This window comes from Branchiostoma lanceolatum, chromosome 5 (genome assembly GCF_035083965.1).
Source record: "Branchiostoma lanceolatum isolate klBraLanc5 chromosome 5, klBraLanc5.hap2, whole genome shotgun sequence".
NCBI lineage: Eukaryota > Metazoa > Chordata > Leptocardii > Amphioxiformes > Branchiostomatidae > Branchiostoma > Branchiostoma lanceolatum.
The window spans coordinates 16,338,035-16,350,755 of NC_089726.1; the positions used below are offsets into that span (position 1 = coordinate 16,338,035).

A 12,721-nucleotide genomic window follows, 5' to 3' on the forward strand; every position below is an offset into this window, starting at 1 on the left:
AAGGTGGCTAGTCAGCAACAAGGACAGCATTGTCTACCTTAAGTTATAGAACCATGGAAGGCACGATCAAGGGAAAGGCTAGACGGTACCAAGCACAGCACATTGAATAATCTATATGTAAGAACTGCAAGGTGGCTAGTCAGTACCAAGGACAGCACAGTGAATAATCTTTACATAAGAACAGCATGACGGTCAGCACCAAGGACAGCATGGTCTACCATACAGAACAAGGAACAGCATAGTCAAGGTGACAGCAGGACAGCAACATAAATCAATCAGCACAAGGAGCAGCATGACCAGGTGATAGCTAGCCAGCACCAAGGACAGCACCGTTTACAGTTAGGAACAGCATGGTTAAGGCGCTAGATGCATGTACATGGAGCTAGCTACCATAATGGATAGCTTCCCCTTCATCACCTTTCATTCCATAAACCAGAAGTGATGCATCCATTAAACAACTTACATCTACTAACATAATTCCACCAGGGTACATAATTCCGCCACCCTGGAAAGATACATACAACAGATCTCCAACCCAACATCCACCAGTATAATGCACTTCTGTATATCTGAACTGTGTATATCTGTGGGGGGGGGGGGGGGTGCTGCACTAGAGATCTCTGAAACACACTGTCTTGCAAAGTGGCGGACTTATGTAACCCGACGGATTAATGTTAATGGAGGTTAACTACATTAGAATAGATAAGTAATTTTTCTCATGAATATTCTGTGTGCATGGTTCCTAAAAAAGGATAATTCTGAATATTCCCGCCCTACTGCCGGCCCAAATCCCGCCCACTCTGATCAAATTTATGTCGTGTACACAAACGCGACTCTGGCATGTGCACGTTGGACCTTTTGTAAGCTCTGCTAATTTTCATGGTGCCAGTACAAAGGATTATAAGCTTCCCCTTAAATCATTGTTTGTTTTAAAACCAGAAGTGCTGTAACCATTAAACAACTAACTACATTTGCCTGGCCAAAGAGGACCAGCAAGTTCAATAGCCTTCAATCGGGATCAATAATTTTCACATATTCACCAAGCGTCTGTTATTTGTTATACATTGTATGATATCTAACTGCCTTGAGCACCACTTAAAACTAATACAAGCCAGCTCGAGATCGGCTTGCATCTCTTTTGTGACAGCGCCAAATTCTATAATGTGATTCCCAAACTAAATATTGACTTTCTCTGCCGGCAGCCGTTATGTACGGAAATCTTGGCTCATCCTGTTACAGGATGGAAAAGACTGAGCAGATCTTTTTACTGGCACTCAAGTGTCACAGTGACAGACTTAGAGGAAATCCGCTTACAGGAGGTTTAGGGTATGAGAGAAAACGGTAAGCCTATCATACCTGCTGGTCATGTGAAAACGACTCATAATATGAAGCTGGAAAAGGAGGCAGCGAGAGATAAAACACGTTTTATAGCTATTGTAAGAAGTGCATTTAATTTCACAGTATCTGTTGCTTATCTATACCATAAAACATATGCAGCACTGGTGGATCCAGAAATTTTGTAACAGGGCAGTTGCATCTGCAATCAGAACTGATAATGACCTTTCCGCACAGTCCACTTTTTGGGAGGGTTGCACCAGGTGCCCCTGGCCCTAAATCTGCAAGTGATGTGCAGTTTGATGTTTAATATACTTATTTGCTTTTCAAATACGAAATATTCAATATCAACAGGTCACATTATTACCTTTGCCAAGAAGGTTATGTTTTAGGTTATACCATTTGTCTATGTGTGTGTGTGTCTGTGTGTGTGCGAACAGCATAACTCATGCTGTGGATGGATCCTTATGATACATGTATTTAGGTGGGATGGGGTTGGGAACACACAGGTCAAGTTTGATAATTGGCCTTCTAGTGGCTTCCTACAATACTGCAGCAGAACTTTCGAAATTTGATATCTCGTGTTCTGAATATGCCATGGTCGTGATTTTTGAGTGGTAGATACCTCTTGGTGGTAGTGATTCCTGCAGACTGAAGTAAATATGACAGGGGGAGAAAGTAGCCTAAAGGGCTATTGCACTTAATCTATTTCACTTACTAGCACCTTCCAATTTTGCGAAAGCATAAGAAATGAGTTTAACATCTTGTCTGTTCCTAACTGGAACTGAAATTGGTCCAGTATCTGGGACAAACTAGAAAGGATTAGGTTACAAACCAGGAAGGATAGTTTCAGACAACTTTCCAGCATATGCCACTTCTATTTACCCTCCAAGGTACCCTTTACAATTTAATCTGCATAGCGACACAACTTTTGAGAAATCAGTTCTGATCAGGCCCTTAGGTGTATTCAATCACTATTTATGATCATGACTTCAACCATCTGATTGTCTTTGTCACAAGAAGGAACAGTTCACAAGGCAATAAAAACTCTTTGTGAAAAAGTTTTTTTGCTTCCCAGAGCCAGATTTTTCTGGTTAAAAAGCTCTCATCCCAAAGTTTGTTATTCATGGCTGCCAAGGTATCCCATACCTGGTGTATAGCGGTGGTGCCCATCTCCGTTTCTATAGCCCTTTGGCCACACATGACCACAGCAGCAGGGGGCTAGTCCACTGGTAGTAGTGCGTGTTTAACTCCCATTATCTTTTATATATGTGCTGAGTTAAGTTAAAAGTTAAAATCCTCCCACACCATAAAGTGTATAGGGCAGTGCCCATCCCTGTTTCATAGTCCTGGGCCACACTGTGGTGCAATCACTGTAGCAGGGGGCTAGTCCACTGGCAGTGGAGTGTGTTTAACTTCCATACTGTTTCAGAAGCATGTACCATTTTTATGAAGTCTCTTGCCCAGAGGTTTCCTACCTGGGCACAAACTCGGGCCTTCTGGTTCCAAGTAATTTGAACCAGATGTGGTAAGTGACAGAAGCGCAGACCACTACACCACAGGGACACCCCCTATACATGCCGAGTACTAAGCAGAAAAAGCAGAGTATGTATCATTTTAAGTCTTTTGTATGACCTTTTGCACAATCCACATCTGAATGCAAGGCAAACACTCCACCTGCTAGGACACTGCACCAGTTACAGGCACCAAGGATATATGACTTACACTTGATTAGAGGCACCAGACATGACTGCAAGGAGAAATGTGAAGGTCTTGCCCAGCGTCCTCCACAAAGAAGATTAATGATAGGAAAGTTTTAGTGTCAAGGCTTTCGTGACAACTTTTCCTTCTCAGTTGACCTTAGCTGACAGGGATGGCTGCCCGGGGATTAAGGCCCAGCCTCAGATGGATGGAATTGACAAGAAGACAGCCTTAAACTTGTCCCTAAGCAGTTTAAGGGTTGAGGTGATCATCTAAAATTCTCTTTGAAGATTAGACCACAATTGGCATGCACTGAAGGCAATAAACTATAACTTGCACCTGAAACGTTAGTGTCACACAAGGGTAAAATATTTTGTCTGGTGAATGCAGATATTTATGGTAGCTTTGGTGTGTGAAAATAACAAATTGTATACATTATTCCGACTTGCCATTGTTGTGACAGCTGAGTTTGGAAATTTAGAGTTGTCAGATGAATCTTATAAAACTTGAGCTTGAAGTTGGTCATAACATATTCACATCTAATCATTAGTTTGTACATGTAACAGAAAGTATCATGAATTCATTTCCACATGAGTATTGTTTGTGTTCATAGCCTGTGACCTCCATTAACATCAATCCGCCACATTGAAAAATAATAGGTTTGAGAAATCTCTAGTGCAGCAACTCCCAGGTATGCACAGTTAAGATATACAGGAGTGCATTATACTGGGGGATGTTGGGTTGGAGACTTGTTTGGACGTATCTTTTCAGGGTGGCGGAATTATGTACCTTGGTGGAATTAGATGTTATATGAATAGAAAAGATGATTTTACAAGGGCCTTAGAATAGATGATAGCGTTACAAAAGAGCAATTTCACAACAACAAAAATATATTAGAAATTAAATTTTCTTGCTAACAAGATATGGCAACACGGTTGCTGTTAAATCCATACTTATGCAGCAGTTGTTGAAAAACAGCCCAAGTGCTAAATGTTTTCTGATGACTCAAACACTCAAGGATACAGTTAGGGTCTTCTGTTTACTAATACATGTAAATGCCTCAAACTTTGTTTACCTGGTAAACCACCTCATGACAAAGCACACCAGGTTTGTATACTGAAGAGTACAGGGTGCATATCCAGACAGATTTATTCAATCCACTGGACCACTCACACCGGGAAGGACCTCTACTCCTTTCAATAAGTGTGACCATTACTAAAAAGAATCCAAATTTAACATATTTTTTTTTTCAGTTAAAACATTAGTTGCTACGAATGTATGAATGAATATCTTGCACAAAGTTTATTCCATTCACTTATTAACTTTGCAAGCTAACCTCAATTCAGCTACAAAGCCCTCAATGTTTTACAAGCTAGGGTCAATTTTAATTTGTAAAGTCTACTTTACTGCATGAATCACAGAGTTATGGTGGCTGGGAGTGGCGCATTAATTAGCCCAGTCATCAAGAATCTGGTGTGTAAGTTATTTCACGGACCAGTAAATTTGGATGTCATGTAACATTAAAGGGAGAAGAGGGGCTTTATGTAGACTGAGTTCCGCCATTACGAATTCCCATGTACCAACTTGGGACACAAATTAGATGATGAATTCTTTTGGTAGTGAGAACTGACATGTATGGTAACCTCTGAAAGCCTTTGCTAACATTTGCAGCATGACAAATAGGTTGGTTACACAGAGACGTGACTCTGAATACTTACTATTTCGGACCATAAAGCATCATTAGCGGGATGTGGGTAGTTTATCAGCGATGAATGGTGGGCCGCCCAAGTTCAGCCGCCCCCTGCTAGAGTTCAGTAATGGAGGTCACCAGTCATTTTTCTGACCAGCTGTTCATCTCGATCTCGGAGGTCATCTTTATAGACTGGCTCCATCCAAGGTTAACTAGCAAACAAGAAAATGCACTTCATCAATTATAGGAGAACCCAAGAGGTATTGTAAAGGATGAAATAAGTATGTGGGTCTTATGGGAGGCTTCATAATGTTGGCATCTGAAGAATAGATATCATAATTCTACTGCCCATAGTAGTTATTGTCTGGCTGCCATCTTTCAGTATCTTTAGTTTTTTTAAAGTAATGTTGAACAGAATGATAGGAGTTAACAGCAGAAATAAACATATTTCATTTCAAAAGAGCAGAATAGTTATTTTTATTATTACTACATGAAAGTATGTTTATTCTCCTGCCTAGCCTCCAAAGTACATTTTTGTATCTTCCAACCTGGTCCTCTAATAGTTCCCTCTAAACCATTTCCTTTGCTACAGATATACAACATGTATGACAAATGTGGTCCATGCATCTCCAATATAACAATATAAAAATAATATACAGTAGTTCCTGTCAAAGATCATATTATTGTAAAAATCAATGTATATGAATTGAATAATGTACTTTTTGGCAACAGCCCAACTGCCCTGCAAAATGCCTTGTAAAGTTTCTCCCTTGCAGTGTAGTTCATTGACAAGGTCATGTGCACACTGGTATTTGGCAACAACTGCAGATGAAAGTAAAGTATTCCATTGTCATTTAACAGATCAAGCTGCTCTTGGCTACAAACATTCTATATGCACAAACGAAAGATAATGAGGACCTCATCAAAGAAAAAGGTTCAAACAACAGCGATTTTTTTTGATCGAAGACATGGCTTAAGGCAATCAACTCCTGGAAGAGTCTTGGTATGAAGTAATCTATGGTTCAGATGAGGACAGAGGTAGCAGCAGGGCAATCACCCCGATCAATCGAATCACGTGAATCACATTGAAACTCAGATTCGTATCAGCCATTTCCCGAGAAATCGCTTTCTAACTTGCGTTAACGACTACATCTGACCAAACAAACTCGCCAGTGAGATGGTGGAAGGTGTCAGCTTTCCAAAGATGTTTTCAGATTGACAATTTTGGCACTTTGGAAGTGATTGAAAGTGACCGCGATTTAAGGTCTAGTTTCTACTACTTTTCTCTAAACTTTAAATCGCGGTCGCTTTCAATCACTTCCAAAGTGCCAAAATTGTCAATCTGAAAACATCTTTGGAAAGCTGACACCTCCCACCATCTCACTGGCGAGTTTGTTTGGTCAGATGTAGTCGTTAACGCAAGTTAGAAAGTGATTTCTCTGGAAATGGCTGATACGAATCTGAGTTTCAATGCGACACAGTGATTCGATTGGTCGGGGTGGCAATGCTGCTGCCAAAAAAACAGGAACAGGACAGACTTCTCCCTACGAGTATACTGTAAATGCATGCCTCGTTTTAATTTCGCGGTAGGGAGAAATTGGAGTGTTTGTGGCGTCATTAAGTTTGCATTTAAGAAATAGCAGACAAAAGGGTAGGAGGGCAAAAAATGTTCACGGTGGTTTTACGTTCCCGGCAAAGAGCTTACTGCGAAAATAAAACCACCGCGAACATCTCTGCACTACAGAAAGTTACCAGTTACTTATTTTGGGGTCTCTTATTTCAGAGCAATTTCCTGACAAAATTTGTGGGATCTTTCTTTACAGTTTAATTCCTCAATCATAAACTTAAAAAGCTAAATATTATAGAGGAACAGCATGCTAAATCTAGAAATAACCTTTCTCTTAACATGGATACTCGTAAATAAGTGGTTCTATTTACAGGTGGGTTGCAAAGGTCAAAGGATAAATTTTGAGAGGTCCAGCAGCTGGTATGGTCACAAAGGATACCATAAAGTGAAAAGTTATGGAGTATTGGCGGGATGGGATAAAACCCAACTACCGGAAAAGTTACAGGGCCATAACTTGAACCTGGGACCATGGTTTACTGTGGCTTTGAACTCTACTACCGGTAGCTGAGCCAAGACTGATTTCCTGCGTTGTCATAAATCCAGTTAGGTTCAAACTTTTCCTGAAGGGCCAGAAAGGAGAACATTTGTACATGCAACGGCACTTTATAAATGAGCTCTTGTAAAGAAATGAAGATTGGTCAATCACATCATATTTTTTATATATCTCAACCAATAAATAAGAAGACCTAGCACACTTATGAACAATGAAAGATGTCAAAATCTGTTACATAAAAGTTCAAATGTCAAGCAATAGGTAAGGGACTGGACTTCATTTTGTGTGTGTGTGGGTGGACGGGTAAGGGTTTTCTCCTTGCAGACTATAGGGCCAAATTACGAGAGACAACCATTGATGGATCTGAAGCGCAAGGGTTTGAAGCAGCTGCAATTTGGTGCTAACTCAGGTGACCTAAATACAGCAATCACCTCAGGTAATGCTGTCAGAATATATTCTTTAAAAATCTACATGTACTCACACCGGGGCACATCTCACTCGAGAAGTATGGTGTTTTTTTATATGAACAAGGTGTGGCTTACCATTAACACTTACATGTAGCAGCTGGCTTGGAATATATCCTGTAAGTCATCTAGGCACATGTAGTTTTTTCCATTTCATTGCAACCTTTTTTACAGGGCTATTCATACAAGGCATGTAGTTAGAAGATATATATCTCAGCACTGTCAAACTTCAAGCTTTGACTACATAATGACATTTGGTATTTTGTCCAGCATAATCTGAGTAAAAAGCCGCTCTTTAACATGATGCTGTTGCAAAAACAGATGATTGAAAGAAGAGCGTCCACATTTGGCGATGACCTTATACCACCCGCATGCTTTAAAGTGTGGGTCCTTGCTGAGGTTAATGTCACATATTATGTTTTTCTGGTCTTCCACACGTAGGGAGGTAATAATGGGCAATAATAGTCAGACATTATGGCTCACACTGCTGTGCACGTTATAGCACTAAAATGGGTTTCCGTCTGCACAAATCCACAAAAAGCCATAAGAGATTGTGATGATGGCTACTCTAGGTACAGCAAAATACTTTTCACTCAATGGGAGTTTGGTACTGGACATTTTCTGGTGGACGATTCAATTTAGCAGCTGCAGAATCCTGGCTTTAATGTGTGAAACTGTAGCAAATATGGCCATCACAGATCTTCAAGTGACATCAATGAAAATGGCAAGAATAACCATAAAGGTGGTGGTAAAGGGAGGTATGAGAGTTACTTTCTAGAAATGGGTCATTGTGCATCACGCATAAAAAAGAAACGTTACCGTAAAATGTATTACAGGAGTCTTTTTCCTTAATATGATAATACTTATTAATAAGAGAACAGATTAAAAGAAATAGTAGCTCAATGTCAGGATAAACACATTGTCAACAGCATCTGAAAAAAGATTTATGACAGTGATCCGTAGAACACCCTATCCCAAAGTAATCTTGACCTAACTGAGCAAAAAATTGGCAAGAAATATTGTACATATCAAGTCTTGGACATGGCTGAATGCTGAACAATCAAGTCTATCTAGCAACAAGTGACCAGCGTGACGCCAACATGCAATCAACGGAGATTGCCTTCTCAAGCTGACCACAATTATCTGGCACTTGGTGTCGGACCTAACCACAAAAATCTACATCTATTCATCGTCACGACAAAAATTTCGATAATCAATGGTCTCAGCAAAACTGCTATGACTCAGTCAGGCTTGAATGGCTTCTAAATATTATCTACTATGTGGAAGTGGATTCACATTCCTGAATGTATAAGGAATATTATCATATATCATATATGATCAGTCAAAAATTCCGGGGAGCCAAATTTTTTTCTGGAGAACAGTCTATATCTTCATAATGCATATTTTATGACTTTATATCATTTCTTGGAAAGGGATTAGCAAGCCAGTTTTTCAGGAAATCTTTAAATTAATTATAAGTCAAAATAAAATTCCTTTGCTTAAGTTCTCAACAAGGAGGTATGGTAGTGAGTTGTGTGTTTTTCTGTGTTGCCATTGTGAGAATGTCCTTAACCCATCCTGCCATCACTATAAAGGAGAGGCAATTTAATCTTTGAGCATCATTTTGTAATTTCTAAATTTCATGCATATCATAGATATGTATTCCTACAAATTTAGGTTTTGTTGCCATGATTACATTTGTTATCATTCTGTTATCTTTCCCCAGTATGTTTATTTATTGGTTTGGCATGTTGCCAGGGTTACCCAACTAGCCAGAGGCTATTACTAAGGGCAAATCCATGTGCCCACTGTAGGTTTTTGGACCACTGCACACCGGGGCATGCCCCTACTCTTTTTCGAAAGGTGTGGTGGGTTCTTTTACGTGCGCGGGGTGTGGCTCTCCCCAAACATGGGACCTCCATTTGGCGTCCTATCAAAGGGACGTCCCTAACCCTAGATGAGCTAGGTACTCATTTACACCTGAGTGAAGTGAGGAAAGTCGTGTTAAGTGCCTTTCCCAAGGGCACAACGTCGGGGCGCAAGTTCGGACATGTCTCTGGGCACAGCCCGGGATTAGATCCTGGGTCCCATTGTTTGACAGCCGCGCGCTCTACCACTTGCGCCACATGATGCCCCAGTATGTTTATCCTAATCTTAGTATACATTGTTAAACATTTTTATTGTATAATGCCAACAACACTGAAATATTAATCATAAAACAATAACATACAGCATCATCATCACACATACAGCATAATTGGCTTGAAAAGGAGGAAAGTTGCATCATTAAAAACATATCATCAAACCAGTGAACATCAGATCGATAAAGTTGCCTTCAAGGCCGGACAGATCAATTCTAATGACGCATCAGAGATGATGATGGGGAGATTAACAATACATTCTGTGTTATCTTTACTTACATTGATGAAGGTTAGAATGTTAACTATCTTTTAATTAGCTTATCTTTACTTAAATTTTAATGTGAAAAAATCAGCAAATAAGGTCTAGCCATTCTTGATTATGTTGAAGAAAAGACTTGTCTTTACAAGTGTTTATATGTTAATGATAAACATGAAATATTGATTTGGTTACCACCCCCCTCCCAGCAGAATTGCTACAATCTTCCCTCAGGCTCATCCTTGGAGACGCATCCCTTCAGCTCGCCTCTCAAAGAGCTACCGACGGATTTCCCCCCTCAGGCATCCATTGAAATATCCTTTTGAAGGATTGAGCCCCAAACCGGAGAATGGATCGAAATGACAGAAGATGAATCGATGCCTAAAGATTTCTGGAGATGCCTAGATCTCCTGGTGGATATGGTAGGGAATTAGGGATGCATCAGATTCAATTTCCTTCCAGGATCCACCGTGTCTGTGGGGGTGCCAGCATGACTGCAGATAGTACATGTTGCAAAGGAAATGAATGATGTATGATCACGAGAACTGTCCTGTCCCACAGGCTCTGTTCAAGATAGTTTTATTACTACCTTGATGGACAACAGTTTGATAAAGACGCTTTTACTACTTTGAAGTCGAAGACAAATGTATCTGATTTTGCTGTGAAGTTCCCTTGGAGTCCAAGGATATTGCCGACCAATGGAGAGGTTTGAAGATCATTTTGAGGAAAAACAAAGTCACTGAACTCACTTTCAGCTTTCATCTTCAATTTTTGGGGCCACCAGGTTTTGATGCCAGCCCACCTGAAATTCAATTTAAGGTATCTCTGGGTCATTAACCCTCCTTACATCATTGGATTTCAGGTCGATGGAGATCACAATACAGGAATAGTATTGTATTGTTTGTGCCCAAAGAAATTAATGCCATTGTACAAGAGTTCAATACCACTGTGGGTATAGTTTAACAATTACTCTGGAGATCACGATCCCCAAAAGTACTGTAGGGTGGAGATAAATCATCAGTCTCAAGGGAACTGTCAACGAACACTTTTCATTCCAGGTCTTATGCTGGGCTAAGAGTTTTGCAAATTTACATATGGATGGCAGGTGCTTACTGCAAACCAGCTGAACTGATTAACAAAAATGAAAGTCTTCCCGCCTCTTTTGATTCGCTGCTGACGTCATCACGCTTCTGGCTTCCCGGCGTTCAATGCAGTGAATCAAACATCTGAGGAAGGTTGGAGTTCGGACCGAAAATTCATGGTGAATTCCTTCTTTGTGATGGATCTAAGCTCAAAACTTTACAATAAGTACTCTACCAACACAGATGAGCTTTCACTCAAAAATGAAATTTGTGTCTGTATCACACATATCTGCTTTCGTCATCTCTGAAAACGAAGAAACAAAAACAAGAATATTACTATCTAATTCCTCTGTGAAATATTTGAAGTTTTTGCAAATTTCTTGACAAAATATAACACAGCCATGTCAATTTCACACATTTCAAATGTGCTAAAAACTTTTGAGCACATGCCATCCTCGGGTTCCTGACTTTTGGCTATGTGCCAACGTTCACTTCTTGCAAGCCTGCCTGAGAAATTTGTGCGCAGGCCTAAGTTCAACCCATGCATCTTGCAAGTTTCTGGTTTCAACTCAGCTGGGAACAAACTCAGATCCAGGGCAGCATGAACAAAGCGGAACACACATGAAAACAAACAAACAAACAGACCCAAAACAATACCTCCGTTTTCAGGGTGGTAAAAAATAGAAATGACTGTAAACATCTTAGAGTATCCATATGCACAGCATACCAAAAAGTTATCATTAAAAATCCTTTATGATAACAATTCCCTTCATATTCCATTTGAAATGATGCCAAAAGATAATGAACCTTACAAAGAATATTGAAGAAGCCTTAGTAAGAAAAATAGGTCAGCAACCTCGACTTTCAAACGCAGCCAAGTAAACTCATATCTGGAATCACACATGACAGAGTGACGAAAGGTGTATGATTACATGCTGACCTTGTGTCTATCAGATAAGTCACAGTCATACCGACTACAAAGGCACGTTTGAGCACAAACTGGTACCACAGTCATTAATAACCTTCTTTTCTTGTGCTGGATACAAGAAACTGGCACTGTATGATTTATGACACACTGCTCTCAAAGCACATAAATGCATCTTGTTACATTTTTCTCCATATTGAAAGATAAAATGGGACCTTGATCTTCTGAGGGAAGGGGTTATCATCTGTTCAGGATCACTGTGGCATGTTTGAATCACTAACTTAAAGATATTCAAGTTGGTTCGGTTTTCTGACAGGATATGATGACAAGCACTATAACTGAATGATCTGTGCCGTAGTAAACAACCTTAACCCTCTATTTTGTTTTGCCATCCCCTGCTAAATGCACCCCCACATTCTACTTCCACATGTGCAGCGTAAAGATTATTATTCAAGTGTCAGGACATTGTCATTCAAATGATAAAACGTACAGGAAGAAACTTCAAAAGCATAACTCAGATTACATACTCCAGTCAAATGACATAAGAAATATGCAGTTATTAAGCTCCAAATATTTAACTGTGTAGTAAGTTGTATTTTGGAATTTCCAGATTAAAATAAGTACCATGCAAACCAAACGTGCAATACTCCCTGTGTTAACTTACCAGCTAATTATTTGTTGCTACTTTCTACAACCAAAGCTTCTATTAGTCTTACCTCCTCACTGTGTATCATATGTTTCAATATTTCAAATTTCCGTTAATTTCACTCTTTACTTGACTTTGGGGGAAATAGTCCAGAATAGTCCAAAATGCAGAACTTCTAAACTGCACTTGTTCCTGCTCTTGATATGAAGCTGACCAGTGAACATATTCAGACCTTTTACTGAAAGCAATGGACTCACACTCATGGGCAACGTGCAACTGTGATAAACGAGCAAGCTCTTCTGGACTGACAGAAGATTAATGCAAAGAATAACCACAAAAGGTCTGCTGATATCTGTGCAGT

The 12,721-nt window shown here is 39.8% G+C and overlaps 1 long non-coding RNA gene across 1 annotated transcript in view; it reads right to left on the bottom strand.

The window, feature by feature from the left end:
• LOC136435455 (uncharacterized) overlaps window positions 1–12,721 on the bottom strand; it is a 242,786-nt gene that overhangs the window by 117,807 nt on the left and 112,258 nt on the right. Inside the window, exon 5 of the long non-coding RNA XR_010755844.1 lies at window positions 4,755–4,938. This is a non-coding gene — a long non-coding RNA (uncharacterized lncRNA). The remainder of the gene's footprint in view (window positions 1–4,754; window positions 4,939–12,721) is intronic.